The following is a 19,954-nucleotide window of genomic DNA, read 5'->3' as shown; positions in this document are numbered from 1 at the left end:
GAGAGCTATTCTTCGTGACCTTGACTTGGCCGAGACTCTTACAGCTGTGCAGGAACATGTCGAGGGTCTTACCCTTGGGATTCCGGATGTACGGATCGACGAGTTGCCTCTACGATTGCAGCGACATACTGTTGGTGTTCCCAGACGATGGTCTCGTCTTCTGCGCATGATTGCACAGGCCGTGTCATGTTATCATGAGCATCACTAGGCTAGGGTTCCCCCCAGCCATTTTTGAGTTTTGGGATCATATGACCGATTTTGTCTTGGTTACAGAACATTACATGTAAACCGTAAACAGTTGTGTATATTTTTGATTTTCGGAGTTTATTCCAGTTTTTATGTGATCCATGTATGAAACATCGATGATGCTTCTCTTTTTATCAATTTTGCAGATGTATATCTAACACATAGTTTGCTAACGAGTCGGTTAATGTGTTTAAGTTTCTGGAAATGTGTTGATATTGGATAAAATCAAACCGTCTTTCCAAGATTTTAACTCTTAGGAACTTGCGATAAATAGCTAGATTTCGGACAGAGTAGGTACCATTGAGCTGTAGTACCACGAGCTGCGAGTCTAGCCTGACGACTAGCCGGCGTATGCCATGGGTGATGGCATCAGAGAGGAGCTCTATCAACGCGCTATACTCAGCGATATTATTTGTTGATTGACCAATACATACCCCCCTGAAACTCACTAACTCGCCGCTTGGGTTAAAAATGGCCCATGCTGCAGAGGATAGGTTCCTCGAACTACGACTCGCTCCGTCAGCATATCCGACCCACGGTTCCAATGGATTTGACATCTGCAATAAGTGTAAAAAGTGGATTACTTAAACCGGAACAAACGCTTTAGCGAAAACAAAAATGTAACAAAAGCATACAGGTTACTACTAGGCATAGTAACGCTTAAGGTACAACCCGTTGCGAGGTTGCGCCAGTGGAACTCCGTCATAATCTACCAACTCGTAGGAACCTTTTGATAATACACTTTTAACAATATAAGGGCCCATCCATAAGGACTTGAATTTCCCAGCTCCCAATTTATCGGATTCTTGGTCATAAAGCAAGACCAAATCACCTTCCGAGAAGACACGGGGTTTGACATTTTTGTCGAACTGCGCTTTGACTCGTTTCTTATGGGCTTCGTTGGCCAAGGCGGCATCACGACGAGTTTCATCCAACTGGATTAACTCTAAGAAACGAGCTTCTTCTTCTGAGGTTCCGGGGAGGAGATCAATTGCGAGTTTAAGGGACGAAATTTCGCACTGGATCGGTAGGATCGCTTCCAGGCCATACACCAGTTGAAACGGTGTGAACCCAGTGGCATTCCTTACCGATGTTCAGTAGGCCCACAAAGCCGAGTATAGGATCAAATGCCATCTTCTTTTGTGAACCCCCACCATCCTTTGCAGCATGCGCTTCAGGACTTTGTTGATCGCTTCAACTTGTCCGTTAACTTGCGGATAGTACGGAGTAGAGCTGTCGTGAGACAATCCTAGTTTGGCAGTTAATTCAACCATCATGTGATTGCGAAAATGCGATCCATGATCTGTTACTATGGCCTGTGGCACGCCGAATCTGGCGACTACATGATTAAAAAAGAATAGGGCTGCTGTTTCACCAGTGTTATCCAATGTAGGCATCGCCTCGGCCCATTTGGTAAAATAGTCAACTGCGACTATAATATACCCATGCCCCCCGGTCGAGGTGGGGTTACATTGCATGAAATCGATGCCCCACTTGGCGAAAGGCCCCACAGCTTTTATTGGCTGTAAAGGAGTGGGGGGTCTTCTGGTTTTGCTATCAAAAATCTGACATGCATGGCAACTTCTAACCGCAGTTATGCAATCTTTGAACATGGTTGGCCAGAAGTATCCTGCTCGTAAGATTCTTTGTGCTGTAGCATATCCAGATTGATGCCCCCCACAGGTGCCTGAATGACATTCATTCAGGGCTTTTTCGGCTTCCTTATGGGTTAGACACCTTCTCAGGACCGTATTGACACCACGACGGTAAAGCGTATCACCGACGATCATGTAGTCTTTTGCTTGGTATCGAATGCGTTTTCGTTCTGAGTGAGAGGTGTCTGGCCGAAACTTTTGGGTTTGGAGATAAATTATTATATCTCCATACCACTCATCACTTGCTGATATCAGAAACAAACTTTCGTCCACGATCGATTCTTTGGACGTTTCATCGTTGTACGATGACGGGAGATCGCATAATAATTCTGCGAAAACTAAAGCTTTCTTTGATTTGGATTTCACAAATTCCAGATCAAACTCTTGAAGGATAGCTATCCACTTTGAATATTTGCCCCCAAGAAACTGTCGCGACAGTATATAAGTCATGGGGTTGCAATCTGACAATACAGTGGTCTTCCTAAAGAGGACATAATGTCGAAATCTTTGAATCGCTTGAACAGCTGCTAATGCCAACTTTTCAACATGAGAATATCTACTTTCCGTATCATTTAAGTTTTTACTTAAATAATATATAGGGTGTTCAATTCCATCGACTTCTTGAACCAAAACCATTGCAATGGTCGTATCTGCTGCAGCCAGATACAGGTTAAAATCCCTTAGATAGTCTGGGGCGTACATTAATGATGCTTTGACTAGCGCTTCTTTCAAAGCATCAAAGGAAGCTTGTGCAACCTGGTCCCAGACGAAAGGTACATCCTTTTTCAGGAGACGGGTATAACCTTTAGCAAGTTCTGCGTAATTTGGAATGAACCTCCTCAGAAAGTTTGCTTTCCCTTGGAGTTTCTGAATCTGAAGCAAGTTCGAAGGTGGAGGCAAATTAATGATTGCCTGCACCTTGCAAGGGTCGAGACGAATCCCATCCTTGGAGACTATAAAGCCAAGTAAACGACCAAAACCGACGCAAAACACACATTTGTGTGGATTGAGTCTTATCTTGTAGTGTCGGCAACGTAAATATTGCTCTTAAATTATGCGGATGATCAGTCCGCTTTTGCGAATGAGCCGGAAGATCGTCGAGATAAGGTTGAACGATGTTCTTGATGTCATGGAAAGCATAATTCATTGCTCTCTGAAATGTCGCCCCTGCGTTCTTTAAACCAAAGGGTAAATTTCGATAAGCGAATGTGCCCCACGGACAAATAAATGCAGTCTTTGACTGGTCCTGTGGGCGGATATTAATTTGATTATACCCGGAAAATCCGTCCATAAATGAAAAGATTTCACATCCGGCGCATTCATCAATTATCTGGTCGATGAAGGGTGTAGGGTAGTTGTCCTTTGGACAAGCTTGATTTACATCCCTATAATCGACGCACACTCGTATTGTTCCTTGTTTCTTCATAACAGGGACAATATTCGATACCCAATCGATTAGAGGAACCGGGTAGATGAAACCAGCATAGAGGAGCTTTTCAACTTCCGCCTTGATGGCAGCGGCTTTCTTGGGGTGCACCTGCCGAAGCCGTTGTCTTACTGGTTTGACATCAGGATACATCTTAATTTCATGTTCAACTATACTCGAGTCGATGCCTGGCATTTCATCATATGACCAAGCAAAGACATCTCTAAATTCGCGGAAAAGAGCTTTATATATTTCTTGTTCTGAAGGGGAACAACCTTTGCCGACATAAATATTCTCTACAATGTCTGTTTTGGTCGAGATATTTATGGCTATAGTCTCTTCTATATTGGATAGGTTTCTCTCGGAATCCACCGTATTTACAGTATTTGTTAGGAATTCAAATACTGAAGGGTGATATAGGTCGCCTTGAGTATCTTCCTGAGGAAGGGAACGATGGTGGTTATCCTCCCATGGCGCCCCCTCAATCCACATTGATTGGAGGATTCCTTCGTCACTTGCATGCACTCGTGACCAAGGATCAAAGGGGGTTCCACATTCTCCTGACCTATCTACCCAAACGCTTGACGAGCATTGATTTGGGCTCGCCTCCCATGCCTGAAACTTTGATTGCTACAATATTTCGATTGGGCTCGGGTGTAACACCATTGCCCGATCCATGATGACTTTGTCTTTTGCGACCTTCGTGGAAGATATCATGTTGCAGGTGGCCACCAATGGTACATTTCCTATGTACATATGATTTGGTAGCGAGAAAGTCCCCATCATCGTGGGGTCTTTCAACAGTCCTGCTCCTATATCTTGAATTGAATGGTCGCTTTCATGGATCATGGGAATGCTTCCCGTAACTTGTGAACCATTAAAGAGGAAGTTCTGTTGGTCGACGACCGTAATCCCTCCTTCAAACGGGAAAGCGATCTTCCTAAAATAAGTCTACACGACAGCTGCCATGGCATAAATCCATGGTCTTCCCAGTAGGATGTTGTAATCTAGATTTCCATCTATGACTTCAACATCAATCTCTACCGTTTTTCCACCTAGTTCAACTTTCAAGTTACTTAGGATACCGTAAGGGGTATATGTCCTACCGTCGAAAGCCTTTAGTGTTGTCGAAGATCTCGACAAGGTTGGTGACCCTAGCGTTTTCCAGCAGCTCATCGACATAATACATGTCGATGCTCCCTCGTCAATAATTGTTCTGTGAACAGTTTTGTTGAGGGCCTTCACTTGAATCAGGAAAGCTAGCTGAGCTGGTAACTGAGGGTCATACCCTTTGTGATCAAAGGACACAAGATTGGAATCCTTAGGATTAACCCCCCCTATTGCCGATAACAATGCCTGCCTTTGGGATGGACAGTTTTGTAGTACTTCTAGAGTCGACATAGCGGATGGCGATTGAGCCAAATCTTCCACTATGTTATAATGCTGCGCCGCTCTGGCACGAGGATTAAAAGTCGACTTGTGTACCACACCCTTAGGTGGTTTTATCGTTAATTCCGGCATTATGGGGGGGACAACTTCTGACGAAGTTGTTGTCAAACTACTAGGTTGATCGTTACCTTTTTCGTTTGACAGTTGCGGATTCCCGTAATCTTTGTTCCTTGTCGAAATCAAAGCATCATTTTGGTGCTTAGAGATCGACAACGTCAGTACTTGCGACGAGGAAGCTTTTCCACTATCAACCATATTTTGACCTGGGTTGGGAAACGGGTCAGTCAACATAGCTGGGTTCTTTGGACTTTTAAAGAATATCTTGAGCTCAGCCTTGTACGGACAATCTCGTGTCCAATGGTCCTCGTCACATATAGAACATGGACCGAGTGACTTCTCTTTCTGTTTCCCTTTCCTAGGAGAGCTTGAAGAAGCCTTCTCAGGTGACGGATCATCCTGTTGCTTCTTCTTCCCTTTGTTTTGCTTCTTCTTGCTTCCTGGTTGATTGGTTTCTTTGCCTTTATCTGCTGATATGGCATTTACTTCCGAAGCAAGAATCTCTTCATGGGCATTTCGATCTGAAGTCTTACGGGCTTTCTGAGGTGAAGCCTTTCTCGACTTCGCGCTTGCAGTGCCAATCACGCCATCTCCGGCATGAGAGTCAATATTCGATTTAGGAGGGGGAGGAATTGAAAATTCAGGTCTGGGGGCATCAGGTATTTTGTCATAGAGCGTGCCCGACTGAGTATATACCAAGTCTAAATACTGAGCACGAGCAATGACTTGCTCCTCCGTTACGACCCCCCCCTTGGCCACATCTTCCGTTATAGCCGGAAGTAATGACTTTATAAACCATTCAGCTAGTAGCTGATCAGGAACGTATGTTTTGACCATCCTACGTCGACGACGCCACTCATGTATATGGTCAGATATGTGAGTAGCTGTCATCTGTTTGAAGTTGGTCAGTATCTCGGTTCCTGTTTCATACCTGATAGGTAATTGAAAGTGGGTTAAGAAAGTCGTGGCTAAGGAGCTGAAATTGTCGAAAGAGGCTCTTGGAAATTCTATATACCATTTGGCCGCCGGACCTGTCAATGTCCTCTGGAAGAGGCGAAGTCTTATCGAATCATCGTTCAGGGTGTTCGATGAACACCACAGATGAAAGGTCATGACGTGATTCGACGAGTCTTCACCTGGATTTCCATTGAATTTAGGAATGTCCGATGGAAGTTTGTGAGGAATCATGGGCCACCAAGGGGCGTAGGCGATAGGATCGTTTGTCAACCGATGTAGATCGGGTAACTCCAGAGTTGCCACGAATGGCAGCTGTTGACTCAAGTTAGGTGAAGCGTACCCAGGATACGACGGAATCGCCTGAGCAGTTGGTATTTGCATACCAGCATAATGTAATTGATGCTGATATGATTGATACGGTTGATGGACTGCTCCACCATAGAGTGGTTGGTTTTGACCGTATTGTAGGTACGGTTTTCCATTATTCGCAAAAATTTGCTGCTCGGTACCTTGGTACACTTGCTGGAACTGCGGTTGTTGATACTGCACCAACGATGGTTGTGATACCATTGGTTGTTGTGCGATGCTTACCACTGGGCCAAGATGAGGGGTAAGGGTACCCGTTTGTGTTTGTGATGCCTCGCTAGCCGGCGATTGTGGTTGGGTTGCAGGGTCAACGGGTTGTTGCATTACAACCTGAGAAAACTGAGGTTGACATGTAACAGGTATCGTTTGAACTTGCGACACAGTCACAATTGCTGGTGTCGTCGGGATGTTCGTCACAGGCATCTGTTGTTGCATAGAATACACAACTCTTGGTTGCTGGGGTAGCATAGGTATCCAACCACTTGCAGTTATTCCAGTATAACTTGGGTATGGTTGTGAACTCCCGTATGGGTACCCTCCAGGAGGGGGTAATGAAAAAGCATATTGCCCCCCATACGGTGGTGGTCCGGCACTGAGAGGATTTAATACACCTCGAGGACCGGATTGTCCCAACGGATTTCCAAAAGGATCAATCTGTTGAGTTCCAACATAGGAGTTACCGGGTGTTATCCCGGGAGAACAAACAGGAACAGACCACACTGTCGTCATGGCCCCCGAAGGGACCCCTCCCAGCTGTTGAGAGTTTGGGACAGACGGTATGCCGGCGAACATTGTCAGAGTGACTGCAGGGAGTTCTGCTGTCGCTGTGTCATTTGGCACAGTCCTAGATGTTGACGGTTGTTCAGACATTTTTAGTCTATCTAGTAGATTGCCTAGTGATTCTTCAGGAACTTCTCTGGGTGGTAGGCTAGCTTCTGATGCAGTAGGAAGTAGAGTGATCCCTGCTCCAAAATGTGTTGGAGTAGTTGCTTGCGGATCTTCTACAATCTCTTCTATTGCGATCAGACCGGGTGGAAGAGGAAGACCGTCAGGTCCGTAGAATATTTCTGGTGCCGAAGAAGGGGTTGTTTCGACAGCGACAGTTGTCTGAGGAGCAAGACTCTCTGAACCGATCACTGATGGACCTGATTCAGTAACACAAGTATTTGTTCTCAGACTAGGATCAGTGTTACTGTCCTTCTGGGGCTGTTGAACTTCTTCAATAGGGGCAGGGTTTCCAGAAATGTTTGGAGTAACCGGAACCTCAGATGTCGTTGGAACACTCGTTCTAACTTTGACAAGTGATTTGGAACCAGTTGAACGAGGTCGCTTTGCCCGGGTTGTTTTCGATTCCGGGGACAAAGACGTTTGTCTCGTATTCCTCCGCGAACGACGGTTCATCGATTGACTTTCTTCCACGATTGCGGATTACTTGATCAACCAACAATGCACAGGGTAAAATGTGTTTTCGAATTGAATTAATTTTAGACGCTTTTAAGACACAACTTGCTTTTTCATGTTTTAAGAGTCGAGAAAAAGCTAAAGATGACTCTAGTCTCCTTCGATGTATTAACGAGCCCGAAGTCACAAATGCTCGGATGGACTTTTTCAGTTATAGAGTTTGAAAAAGGCCAAAAGAAACTACTCTGGAGTTCTAGGCAAGGGTGTGCCAAACCTTTCGCGAAACCACAGAATACGTTTTACGGTACGAGTGGTCGATCTTCGTGAATGCTGTGTTCACTGCATCGCGATCAGTAGGGCGGCCGACACGGCTTCCTATGGATAAAGGCTTTGTTCCTATAGGGGTCCCCCAATATACACAACGGTACGCGGGGGCACAAGTCCGTATTAGTGCTATCGTCCCTCAGGAGGAATCACCCACCTTCGTAGAGATCGACAGTCACTATGTTTAACGACGCCGGTTCACGTCTCTACCTAGACCTCTACTGTGTTTCGTTATGTTTCAAAGCGTTGTTAGATAAATTCAGTTCTTTTTAGGTTGATCTTGCTTAGCAGTTTGCCTTTATGGATCACCACGTGATGTATGAGACAACTCCTAAATGCAGTCTAAGAATGATAAGCAAGCTTTTTCAATTCTTTCAACTTATGAAAACCTTAACTACTGAAGGAAAAGAAAGACATCATCTTTTCAAACAGATCATAGAGCACACACTGATGCACTTTTCCTAAATCGACATGCAAACTGTCAAAATGCACATGCACAATGCAAGTATTTCTTTTCTTCTTTCTTAATTTTTGGTGTATGACAAAAAGAAAGCTGTTGTACGATTTCGAATTCAATTTCTAGCGAAAACAAACAAGTATTGTCCAATAATCAAAAGAACACCTTAAGATTTACTCGTTTCAATCACAAGAAATACTGAGATTCGAACCATATAACGAAAGCAAATGCTTAAGCAGCTATGAACAACAATAAACTAACTCTTAGAATCACAACGACACTTTCTCACAGGTCTAGATTCAAGAGGTCATAGCAAGACTAGTTCACTTTCGCTATGGGAAACTGTGAATGACAGCAAGAAATACAATAAGAACAATCACGGTTTCTTCACACAACTGAGGCGGAATGAAGGCAAAGAGAAGTGGTTTCAGCTGGGTATACAGGTTGACAACAGGCTGCAAAAACAGTACTGAAAACTGGGCAACAGACAATGGAGAATCCAAGCTGCACAAGGCAAGACTGGATCAGCGCAGGTGCTGCACTGTCAATCTGAGATGCAGCGCAGGTAGCCCCTTCGGGACCTGCGTTGCAGTGCAGGTAGCCTTTGTTGCAGCTGCACTGAACGAGACAACTCTCGTCTCTCTCAGATTCCGGCTCACAGTTTGCTAAAAAATGAGTGGTTTATGGCCAAATCAGTTGCTATCAGTCAAGTATACTCTAGAGGATGATTAAAGGAAGATGAACACTATCACAAAGAGCTAAAAAGAGTCCTTGTGGATCAGCTCTTCAAATCATAAACATGCCCAGCACTGGGCTAGAGTAGCTGCCCTCTACTTTGCATTCAAAGAACTCGAATGCAGTTTTCGATTCGGTACCCTTTTGTTTAAGAAAAGAATAGCAAGAAACACAAGCTACCAACAAGACACGATCCCCAGTGGAGTCGCCAGTCTGTTGTGGGGGAAAGTATCCAACTCGGAATGACCCTAACTCACTCTAAGGGTGACAGTTCCTTAGCAATAGCTGAAAGCAAAACTATCTAAAGTTTCTTCTTTATGACATGCAAGAGATAAAAGGAAGAGATCCACTTACCGATGTCTTGCGCAAATGGTCGATCCAATCTCCTTTGATTGCCGCTTGCTCCCAGCTCCAAGTCTTTTCACGGGCCCAGCTACGCGAGATCCTGCAAATAAGACAAGAAAAGGAAACTACAAGAAGCATGCATGCATAACTGATTCAAGGATTAGCATAAATCAAATACGCAAGTAAGACAATACATCATTGAAACACATGCGAATAGAAGAACCTCAAAAGCTTTATTAATATATGGAAGTAAGGTTCAGGCGGTGATACAACCATGAGAGGTCCAATCCAGCATCACCTTCCCGACGGAGAGAAATCTCTTCTTCACCTCCCTCAAGCAATCACCCAATACTCTCAACTGCAAACCAACAGCAATTCTTTGCACTAAATTCTGGCCTCTCAGATCCCATGGGATGAGATCCTTATATAGAGTTTTGGAGTGAAGATAAGTCAGCTTGATGTGTGACTTGTTGTCCTCTTCAACTCCAGTTGTTCTTCAGTTCTTCACTCGGAGTTTCTGTCTTCCACTTGGAGTTTTAGAAGCTCTTAACTCATCATTAGGCGAATCTTATCATCAAGTGTCTTTTTAGAAGCTTCCTGGGCACTGGCACTTTGAGAAAAAGATTCCTCCACATGTCCAAGTACGCCCAACGCAGGTAGCCTTTGTTCTACTTGCTATGCAACGCAGGTAGCCTTTGTTGTACCTGCTATGCAGCGCAGATGCCTAGTGGAGCAGCTGCAATGATCCAAAACTGACCTGTTTTTGAGTGTTTTTCAGTGGAGAACTGTTTTGCAGTGCTGTGGTTTGCTGACCTTGTTCCTCTAAGGGTAAGAACAACTTGTTTAGGGACTTTGGATCCCTCAGATTATTGACATTTCATGCTCTATGCTGTAAGGCACAAAAATGTCTATAACACTGTCGATGCCCCCATGAAAGCTATTCCATTACAGAATATTCCTACCTTCTGTGGGCTAACCTCAGAAGACCTTGATGCATTCCTTTTCGAATTCGATGTCCAATGTAGGGGTTGTGATTACACCACTGACCCCCAGAAGTTGAAACTATTCCCCTCTACTCTGAAGGGAGCAGCCCTGCATTGGTTTATGGGACTTGGTGGAGGTACCATCAATGATTGGGAACAGATGAAAACATCCTTCCTTAAAAAATACCAAGATTATTGCCGAACTAGAGAACTAAAAGATGAAATATTTCAAATGGTAGCTAAGCCTAACGAGACCCTGGAGGAATATGTGGAGCATTTCCAATATAATCTGCAAAGATCTCCTTATGCAAATATACTTGAAAATGTTCTAAAAACCACAATGATTAAAGGTATGAAAGACCAATGGGTAGAAACACTGAATATAATGGGTACGGGTGATATTTATCAAGAAGATTATGACAATATTATAGACTTGTGCATCAGGTGCTGTAAGGGTAGTACAAGGTTGAAACTAGCTGGACGCGATGCGATCACCAGAGACAGAAAAGCCTCAGGAGGAAGCATTACAAGAGTTGAAATCGGCAATCTATTGGAGGATTTCAAGAATGATATCCTGGGAACCCTGACGACACAATTGGATATCATACAAGCTAAATGAAAGTAGGTCAAGGCAGAACAAAACTTGCCTATTTTCTATCCCCATTTCACAAAAAAACACAGTCACAAAGAATGCCCACTAGATACGATACAGGCATGTGCCATATGTACCAAGGAGCATGCCATGGAAAGTTTCCCATCACTCCTAGGATTAAAATCAGTCTTCAATGAAGTAGAAGAAGAAGTAGAACCAGTATATCTACTGAACCAACATCGTCAATGCCAAGCACGTCAAACAGGTATGCCTACCGACCCATATTTGTTCTTTCCTCCCTCGCAATATAATTCTCAGCAATATTCAGGGGCAACATGGTAGAACCAGCCATCTTTTTCTACTTGGCCACCTCAAACATTTTCTATGCCACCATGGACCAACAAGTCAAATCCAAACAATAATTGGTCAATCCCTCTTACTGTCCACCATTCTGGCAGAACAATCCCTATCCATCCCAATGTCCCCCTTCCACCTCATAAAATCAGAACTGGCAATCAAACTGGCAAAGATCCATGAACCAACCTATGGGGACAATTCCTCTATCTCAACCTACTTTACTAGCACCTTATACGTTGCAGCAGAATCCTCAATCTAATATACGACTACAAATCCCAGCCCAACCCAACCCAAATCCAAACAACGGACCGATCTAGTCAATGTAAATCATTGAAGGTCTGAACCCTGAAGCAGAGTTGAGAGAGTGTAATGAACTCAAGTTAAGATCTGGACGCATAATCAATCCAGACGAGGATAAAAACTTGCAACCTAAATAGCTACATCCAAATAAGCCTTTGACTATAAACGACCGACAGGGGGAAGATACACTCAAGCAGAAAACTCCCGAACAGATCATAACTACTTCCCCACCATTCCCAGAAATATTGATGATACCACGCTCAATTGAACATCCTGACTTTGATCTTCTAGTTGAACTCAAGAATATCTGTATAAAAATACCCCTCCTCCAGGATATTCAAGACATTCTAATATATGCCAAAACTATTAAATAATTGTGTATAGAGAATTCTGTGAGGCAAACAAAAATAACCCCAACTGTCCATGTTGTCGGGACTTTGTCTGATTTATTACTAGGCAAAGAAACACCTGTAAAATATGAAGACCCGGGAAACCCCGTTGTTATAGTGCAGATAAATGGCAGCTCTTTTCCCAATGCTTTAGTTGATTTAGGGGCAGCCATTAACATTCTCACAAAAACAACTTGCGAAATACTTGGCATCACAGCCTTGGAACCAACAACTACCTTGCTGGAACTTGTTGACCGCTCAGTCATTAGACCAGAAGGAACATTACCAAATGTGATTGTTTCTGTAGACACTTGGGAATATCCGGCATATTTTTTGATTATTAACCCTAGGAACCGGCTAGGTGGACATCCTTTAATTTTAGGAAGGCCTTGGTTAGCAACAACTGATGCTTATATCAGCTGTCGGACAGGCAGTATGACCATAACTAGAGGGAATGATTTGAAGAATCTAGCCTTATACCCTCCTGCTCAACCAAGCCTAACCATTATAAAAACTAGGAATCAACCTGTAACATATTTAACAGAAAATATTCACTCACCATTGACTGTGGCAAATTCCCTTGAATTTAAAAACCAAACAGAAGACGATGTCATTAATACCTTTATCAATCATCCTACTATAGTATCTAGTTTGAAATGTCGCATGATTAAAGTAGTCCTTGACAATGAAATTGAAGAAGATTCCCTGAGAGATATTAATGACCAACCAATACCAACAACCACTGTCTATAATAGCAAACCTAATGAAATCAAGCCAGGGAGGATCCTGAATATTAACAGTAATCTGAGTGATGACCAGCAATAGAAACTTATTCAAGTCCTATGAAATATAAAGGAGATTTTGCTTGGGATTACCTAGACATGAAAGGGATTGACCCTCAGCTATGTATGCACCACATTTACACTGAAAAAGATGCAAGACCCATTCGACAACCTTAGCATAGATTAAATCCTCACCTAAAGGATATTGTTAAATAAGAACTTCAAAAACTATTAAATGTGAATTTTATCTATCCTATATCTGACAGTAAATGGGTTTTTCCATTAGTAGTGGTCACTAGAAATAATGGGAAGTGGTAGATATGCATTGACTACAGAGAACTCAACAAAGCAACACAAAAAGACCATTTCCCCCTTCCATTCATCGACCAGGTCCAAGACACGCTGGCAGGGAAGAAATTCTTCTCTTTCCTGGATGGCTTCAATGGCTACAACCAAATTCAGATTGCCCCTGAAGACTAGGATAAAACTACTTTTACTTTCCTGTGGGGAACATTTGCTTATAGGGTATTACCTTTTGGATTGTGCAACACACTTTCCACATTCCAAAGAGCCATACTCAGTATTTTTGCAGACTTGGTAAATGAAGGATTGGAGGTATATATGGACGATTTCACACCCTATGGAGATGAATTTGAACAGGCATTACAGACATTGGAGAAAGTCCTAGAATGGTGTATCGCAACTAGGCTTTGCTTAAGCCACGAGAAGTGCCATATGATGATGAGAGAGGGCCTAATCCTGGGTCATTTCGTTTCAACAACTAGAATTCAGGTAGATCCAGCAAAAATACAGGTAGTTTTCTTATTAGCTACTCCCTGCACTCAAACAAAAGTACATAGTTTTCTGGGATTTGTAGGATATTATTGTAGATTTGTAAAGAAATTCTCATAGATTGCTGCGCCATTATATGCCTTAACAGGAAATGTTGATTTTATATCGACTGACAAATGTGACATTGCTTTTACAGAGTTGAAACGACTACTGTCAACAGCACCAGTATTACGAGGACCGAATTGGGATATACCATTCCAGATTTCATCAGACGCGTCAGATTCAGCTGTTGGAGCAGTTCTTGGCCAAGAAGATGACAAGAAACCCTACGCTATATACTACATTAGCAAAAATTTAACTCCCGTTGAGTTGAATTATACAGTAATAGAGAAAGAGTTTTTAGTTGTTATTTATACTATTAACAAATTCAGACACTATATAACTGGATACCATGTAGTTTTGTATACTAATCACTCTGCTAACAAATATTTAGCTAATAAACCTATCACGAATGAAAGAGTGACACGTTGGTTACAACTTTTGCAGAAATTTGACATAACTATAAAGAATCGACTGGGGAGGGAGAACCTTGTGGCAAATTTCCTCTCCTGAGTGCCAAGAATAGACGATGCAATGGCAGTAGAAGACCAGTTCCCAGATGAACACCTATTTGTTGTGGCCATAAAAACACCATGGTACATAGATGTGGTGAAATATTTAGAAGTAGGAAAACTGCCAAAACATCTGACACCCGAAGAAAGGAAATTAATAGTGCAACGCAGCACTCCGTTCTCCTGGATCGGAGGATACCTTTTTCACACAGGGGCCGATATGCACATCCATAGGTGTATCAGGGAAGACGAAATTTATGATATCTTAAAATCCTGCCACGATGGACCTTGCGGTGGAAATTTTGCAGACCATAAAACTGGACATAAAATTTTGCAAATGGGCTACTACTGGCCCACGATTTTTAAGGATGCTAAGAAATTTGTCCAGGCATGTGATAGTTGCCAAAGGAGGGGCTGCCCTAGCTAATCTGATGAGATGCCCCTGCATCCACAGCTGGTGATAGAACCCTTTGAGCGATGGGCGTTAGATTTCATCGGGCCAATCAACCCACCATCCAATCAGAAATCATACATACTAGTTGCAACAGAATACATGACTAAATGGGTGGAGGCAGTAGCATTACCAAGAGCGACCAAGGAAATAATAATTAATTTTCTTTTTGAAATTTCTGTGCGATATGGCTTACCTAGAGAAGTAATTACTGATGTGGGGCCACAATTTGTAGGCCACAAGATTGCTGCTACACTGAATAATCATCACATTATTCACAGAATTACCTCTCTATATCACTCGCAGGCAAACGGGCAAGTGGAGAGTACCAACAAAGTAATTGAAGCTATTCTAACAAAGACAGTCTCATCGTACAGACAGGACTGGGTTACTCGACTACCAGAGGCCTTTGGGCATATCGCACGACTTGGAGTAACACAACTATATACTCTCCATATCAGCTGGTATTTGGTAAGGAACCCATTTTCCCCATAGAATATGAGATACATACACTAAGGATAGCCTAGGAAGTGGGACTAAATTTAACTGAAGCCTAGATCAATAGACTACAACAAATAAATGAATTAGATGAAATTCGTCTATTGGCTCTACAACATACTGCACTCATTCAACAACAAAGAGCCAAGTGGCATGATTCCCTGATTAAGAAGAAGACATTTCATGAGGGCGACTGGGCTCTTCTTTACGATTCCAGGTTTCAAGACTTCACTGGTAAACTGCAAACTAGATGGTTAGGCCCCTATGAAATAAAGGAAGTACATGACAATGGCACTCTTACATTGGCCACCATTCATGGGTCTGGTTTTTTCTTCAAAGAAAATGGGCATTGGGTACGCCTATACCAAAAACCACTCACAAGAGAATCCTTTTACCAACAGATACGCGAAGACTCCACCATGAAAATCTTAGCTGCATAAGGAAATCTTTCGGCAAATTATTGTAAGAAGTTATTCCTTTTTGTAAAAACTGTAAATATGACTGCTAATCTGATTTTCTGTGTTTTTTTTCCTTTTTTTGTTCCCACTTCGGAACAGGACATTTGATTTTTGTTGTTCCCTTTTTGGAACAACACTTTTGATTTCTATTGTTCCCATTTCGGAACAACATTTTTGATTTCTGTTGTTCCCATTTTGGAACATCATTTTTTATTTTTGTTGTTCCCACTTCGGAACAACAAGTTTGATTTTTGTTGTTCCTACTTCGAAACAGCAAATTTGATTTTTGTTGTTCCTACTTCAGAATAGCACATTTGATTTTTGTTGTTCCCACTTCAGAACAACACATTTGATTTTTGTTATTCCCTCTTCGGAACAACACATTTGATTTTTGTTGTTCCTACTTCGGAACAACACATTTGATTTTTAATGTTCCCACTTCGGAACAACACATTTGATTTTTGTTGTTCCCTCTTCGGAACAGCATGTTTGATTTTTGTTGTTCCTACTTCAGAACAACACATTTGATTTTTGATGTTCCCACTTCAGAACAACACGTTTTATTTTTTTTGTTCCCTCTTTGGAACAACATGTTTGATTTTTGTTGTTCCTACTTCGGAACAACACATTTGATTTTTGTTGTTCCCACTTCGGAACAACACATTTGATTTTTGTTGTTCCTACTTTGGAACATCACATTTGATTTTTGTTGTTCCCACTTCGGAACACCACGTTTGATATTTGTTGTTCCCTCTTCGGAACAACACGTTTGATTTTTGTTGTTCCTGCTTCAAAACAACACGTTTGATTTTTGTTGTTCCTACTTTGGAACAGCACATTTGATTTTTGTTGTTCCCACTTCAGAACAACATTTTTGTTTTTGTTGTTCCCATTTCGGAACAACACTTTTGTTTTTGTTGTTCCCACTTCGGAACAACACTTTTGTCTTTGCTATTCCCACTTCGGAACAACACTTTTGTTTTTGTTATTCCCACTTCAGAACAACACTTTTGTTTTTGCTTTTCCCACTTCAGAACAACACTTTTGTTTTTGTTGTTCCCAATTCGGAACAACACTCTTTTTTTTGTTGTTCCCACTTTGGAACCACACTTTTGTTTTTGCTATTCCCACTTCGAAACAGTACTTTTTTTTTTGCTATTCCTAATTCGGAACAACACTTTTGTTTTTGTTGTTCCCACTTCAGAACAACACTTTTTGTTGTTTATTGTTCAAATACTACCTTTTTTTAGAATTTGTTGCTATTACTTCTTTGGACCAACATTTTTGCTTCTTAAAGTCATGTCTTTTTTCCTTGTAATGTTGAACAACACTCTAGGACTATTCCTAGCTAATCTCAGCCCCATTTTTCTAATTCCCTTTAATGGCATGAAGTACAATACTTTTATAAGGACGAGAATTATGGATTCTATTAAAGCAAATGAATATCCTTAATGTTATCATCTTTAACAAGACAACTTCTTGATGATAGATTTCTTAAAAAGAATGGGGAAGGACACAATTATTTATACATTACTTTGTTGTATTGATTTATGTTGTATATAATATCAATTGACCATCTTTACCATGCTGGTTCCACCTCTCCTGGTTATAATCCTTTCTGTCTATTATAAGTGAGATTATGGGTATATTTTTTTCTATTGATATGTTTAACTTCTTCCACCATCCCTGCTCTTAAGGAGTACTGAGCCTCCCTCTATTTATTATAAAAATGTGTAAAAACAACAAATTTTGGCTACAGATAGAGGATAGGGGGTCTCATTAAGAGCCAACCTAACATGTTCATAACAATGTAGCAATGTGACATTCCCATTATAGCCACCACACTAGGGTTATGATCCAAGGGATGATATCCTTGGAACGGGAGGTCTCATCACAAGCCAACCTAATCACTTTTTGCTACTTCCCAGTGAATGGCAGTGTGGTCATCTAGTTACCATGCCAGCACACTGATCTCTTATGTAGAAACAACAATGGAATTCTCTAACTATAAATTGAGGATCCTGGCTCATATGGGTTAAAAAGCAACTCTGTCGAGGCTATGGATGCCTGCTGGCAATAGAAGCTCTGCTTATGGTATTGAAGTTCCATTTTCAACATCAATAATTATTATAATACCCTCTTCTTACTTTTCTTTTTATCAGAAGAATTATTTCCTTAATTTCTCCCTACCTTGAACCTTTATGCATGAGTTAATGTTTTTAATCAATCATATCATTTGCAGCCGGAATATCATTAGCAAAGCATTTTTCTTGCATATTGTTGTCCCCCTTCCTTACTGTATAACCTATCATCAATCAAAGCATCTTGTCTATTATCAATAACCATCATTACACACCTCTCTTTCATAATATCCATACCTTTTACAGTCCTCTCATTAATATACATACTCTGTCCCATATTAATGCCATATCTTTCACCCTTGTATGTTGACGTCAGAACAACATTCACCCGTCCATTTGGTCATAGACGACCTCTCATCTTGGAGGGAGGGGACCTTCATCACACTCATGCATGCGGTATAATTGTTTTATTGGATTTCATAGGTTGATATGGTACTCTATGATCACACAATATGTGGAAAAATAATAGTCCTCGGAATTATGAATTTGCGTTTAAAATTGGAAAGCTTCACTGTTACAACTTACTTGTTGTTATATCTCTCTGTTGATGTATGTTGTTGTGTTTTCTCCTCTGCACTAATCCTTTGAAATAGTAGGAAGAACTCAAGCATTATGGGTGGTAAGTCAGTGCGCCGAGAACCTCTAGTGCTAGAAATCTCCGACAGAGCCAGAGAAATTCTGGTCCGCGCAGGGTGGATAGCATACCTCACAAGATTTCAACCCACTAGTGAGGAAATCACTATTGAATTTCTACAGCATCTGCAGAATGGGAAATCCCTGGTGAGAGGTAGAAGAATTACAGTATCAGACACTGTAATAGCTGAAGTATCTGGGCTACCGATAGAAGGAACTACATGGCCAAAGAAACACATAATGTTACAAGACGCGGTGGACATTTTCAGAGATGCAGGCGAGGAATTAATCAAGAAAGGCAAGGGCATACAACCATCTTCTCTGGCAGAACCATGGCGTGAGTTGGAAAATATTGTCCAGAGGTACATTACCTATGATGGACGATGAGACGTGGTAAGACCACGACAACTCAAACCTTTAGATGTTTTGAAATAAAAGATCACTGTTAATCTGCTATCTTTTTTAATTGTATTACTTCATGATACCACCAATAGAATAAGACAGGCTAGGCACCCGGAAACCGTAGTTAGCCACCATGGATTGATAAGACTAATTGCTACCCATAACCTCATTCAACAAATCTTAACTTGGGATGGTCCCAGAGAAACCCTGGAGATTAGCCAAAACCCTGTAATTCAAAGTCCTGAAATTTTGGCAATAAGCGAGCAGGGCCCTGTTCCGAAAAGGAAAAGGTCTACCCTGTCAAACATTGAACCCCACAAGTGCAGGAAGTCTGCAAGGATATATCTGGCCCAGAGAATGTCTGTAGATAGTGTCAAACAACCTGTAGAACCATCCAGGCCAATTAGTATACAGGACTCTGAGTCAGAACCAGAGGAAGAATTTGAACAAAGGGAAGGATGTCATTCAGAATCAGAACCCCGGGAAGAGGCAAATTCAGGACAACAACCTAAGGAATAGGATAGACCAGACTCAGAACAAGAAAGGGAATAGCACCTTGATGATGAACTAGAAATGAAGAAGAGCTGCCTCAAACATCAACCATGAGTCCCCAAAATGATATTCTGCGGGATTTTGAGACAGGGACAGCTCAAGTCCTGGCAAACCTAAATGCATACATGCAACCTGGAGGATCACTTGATCCTAACTTAATGGAAGCTTAATCCCCAAAAGGTTCTGGGCATACAGAAATTCTGCCCTCTGACCAGGAAAAGGAAACAAACACACAAGTTATTCATGAATCAGACAACCAGTCTAGTGACACAATTCTATTGGAACACAGCCACGATAAACAACAGGAATCTTTAGATGCAGAAGCTATTGATGAGCCTGTTAGTATAAAAGATGCTCCTCAGAAGAGGCAAGTAGCTGGAGCAAAACTAAAGAATCTGAGACACAAATATCAAAAGCTTCAAAAGACTATTAAAAGGCAACGCAGGAAGCTTAAAATAATTGCAAACGACAAAGCCCAGAACACCACTCTTGAGGTAGTCTATGTGGATATGAAAACAGAAAATTGTAAGGGTAGGTCAACAGAGACCCAAACTGAACTCATTCCTACTCGAACAATAGCCACCCAGGCAAATTT

This window comes from Pinus tabuliformis, chromosome 6 (genome assembly GCF_031772625.1).
Source record: "Pinus tabuliformis cultivar Carrire ecotype Pingquan chromosome 6, CPIR1, whole genome shotgun sequence".
Classification (NCBI taxonomy): domain Eukaryota; kingdom Viridiplantae; phylum Streptophyta; class Pinopsida; order Pinales; family Pinaceae; genus Pinus; species Pinus tabuliformis.
The sequence above is the reverse complement of the archived record's forward strand: the minus strand, read 5'-3'. Positions refer to the sequence as shown.